Below are 2733 nucleotides of genomic sequence, written 5' to 3' on the forward strand. Positions count from 1 at the left end.
CTTGAACTCAGAGTCATGTTTACACTGTAAATATGTAAATATGTCATGTAAATATTCATGCTCACTCTAGTTTATTAAAAAAGAAAACAGAACAAGGCTTATTATGATTCAAGCAGCCTTCTACACAAACTGCGGTCTGGATCAGCAGCAAGCATCTATATGACCTATGGACTTGATAGAAATGCAGACTCTCAGGCCCCACCTCGGACCTGCTGAATCAGAAGCCCTATCTTAAGAAGATCCACAGGTAATTCAAATACACATTAAAGCTTGAGAAGTTCAGCCCTAAGAACTTCTGAGTGAGAATGGTGGCTGGTAAGCATTCTGAATAGCTGTCCCTCTTTGTAAGGAAAAAATGACACCATCACTACAAACCGGTAGGAATGTCAAAGACGGCAAGTCACTGTACATCTCTTTCTACAAACATTCATCATCTCTTCTTGGCCTTTTGGCTAAGATCAAGTGTAGTATCTGTTCTACAGACATTCATCAGGGCCCAGTTTATGCCGGACGCTATTCTAGGTGCTGACATATAGCAATGAGAAAAGAGAGATGAAAAATCTCTGCCCTTGAGGATCCAATGAATAGTCTATAGCATGCTGGTGGTACCGAGTACCGTGAAGAAAAATAAAAATGAATTAGGGAGGGAAAATCTTTTGCAATTTTAAATAGTACACTCAGCTGGTGGTAGTTGTACAAAGTTCCAAAGGAAATGAAGAGACAAGCTTTGTGAGTATTGACTGGAACAGAATGGTAGGTAAAGAGAAGAGCAGACGCTAAGCCCTGACGAACAGAAATTCACAGTGTACGTAGTATGTGTGTACACTGGTGAGAATGAGTCATTGATGGCTGCTTGAGGGAGAGGGGGAAATTGTGAGGTTGTCCTTGATAAGCAGAAGGGGATAAAAATCTCATACAAGAAAAGCCAGCCCAAAAGACGGGCATGAACAGTTCAACCAATAATATTAAGGAAGACTGATTACAGGTGACCAGATATGGGTAAACTGGTAGAAAAGGTGGTGGGAATTTTGGAAGCTTACTCTGTTGCTTAAGATTTCTCCTTGAAATAGGAATCAAGTTTATCCTTTGAGAGGGAGGGGACAGAGAGTCTTAGAGGCATGAGGAGAGAGGATAAGCTCTTAAATAGCTGTCTAGAAAAGGGATGTTTGTTAAGCAACAATGATTCCACCCGTGTGACACATCACCATCCTTTCTTCTTCTCCAGCCATGTTCAGGGTCACGTTCAGATTCGAGGAGAGAGCAGAGTTGGATTTAACAAGGGTTGAGGTTTGGCCAGACACCTAGAATGAAGAGAAAGCGGCAGATTTGTTGCAGCTATATGCAAGAGTGATGATTATGAAGGATCATGGAATTTATGAAGCTCAGTTAAAAGGACATGAAGACACAACAAACAAGGGACTTATTTGAAAAAGTAATAGGATCACTGGATAACAAGTCCCAGTGAAGTCAAACAAGCATTCAGTTCAGTCACTCAGTCATATCCGATTCTTTGCAACCCCATGGACTACACCTCGCCAGGCTTCCCTGTCCATCATCAACTCCCCGAGTTTGCTCAAACTCATATCCATCGAGGCGGTAATGCCATCCAACCATCTCATCCTCTGACGTCCCCTTCCCCTCGTGCCTTCAATCTTTCCCAGCATCAGCATCTTTTCCAATGAGTCAGTTCTTAGCATCATGTGGCCAGAGTACTGGAGTTTCAGCTTCAGCATCAGTCCTTCAATGAATATTCAGGACTGATTTCCTTCAGGATTGACTGGTTTGATCACCTTGCAATCCAAGGGACTCTCAAGAGTCTTCTCCAACACCACAGTTCAAACAAGCATTAGGGTCAATAAATGGAAGAATTAAACTGGAAAATTAGATGGCCAGAGAGAATGGGATTCTTAAAACTGGAATTGTGAAGAGGGTACAATTAGTGCTGATTTCATGGTCCAGGTTGTGTTATCCAACATGGTAGAGACTAACTATAGGTGACTATTTAAATTTTAAAGCTTAAAATCCAGTTCTTTAATTACACTAGCTACATTTCAAGTACCCAATGGCCATGTGTGGCTAGTGGCTTATTGGACAAGACAGATAAAGAATATTTCCATCAACACAGACAGTTCTGTTGGGCAGCAGTGTTCTAGGGTGTGTCATGGGCATTCATGGCTCAGGTAAGATGATGGGAAGACCACTGGAGGGCCCTGGACCATCTATACAGACAGTGAAATCACCAGGAACCAGGACAGGAGTAGCTTTGGAGAGCACGACAATGAGCCAGGAGCTAAAATCTTTAAGGTGTTAGAGTACAATCAGCACTCCAACTGCCCCAGGGAGAATATTAAAGGTTGCTTTTTTCAGTGAGGAAACAGTCAAATTGTCTAGAAGGACCACAAGGACAACAATTAGGATAGACATGATACCTACTGTGAATATTCATTGGAAGGACTGATGCTGAAGTTGAAGCTCCAACATTTTAGCCACCTGATGTGAAGAGCCGACTCATTGGAAAAGACCCTGTTGCTGGGAAAGATTGAGGCAGGAAGAGAAGGAAGCGACAGAGGATGAGATGGTTGGATGGCATCACTGATTCAATGGACATGAGTTTGAGCAAACTCTGGGAGATAGTGAAGGACAGGGAAGCCTGGTGTGCTATAGTTCGTGGAGTCACAAGGAGTCAGACACAACTTATTAACTGAACAACAACCCCACATCTAGGCCAAATGT

At 42.6% G+C, this 2733-nt stretch overlaps 1 pseudogene; it reads left to right on the forward strand.

Annotated features, from left to right (window-relative positions):
- Positions 1-432: 432 nt before the first annotated feature.
- Positions 433-517, forward strand: LOC122451558 (annotated as a pseudogene).
- Positions 518-2733: the final 2216 nt, after the last annotated feature.

Source organism: Cervus canadensis, chromosome 12 (assembly GCF_019320065.1).
Source record: "Cervus canadensis isolate Bull #8, Minnesota chromosome 12, ASM1932006v1, whole genome shotgun sequence".
Classification (NCBI taxonomy): Eukaryota; Metazoa; Chordata; class Mammalia; order Artiodactyla; family Cervidae; genus Cervus; species Cervus canadensis.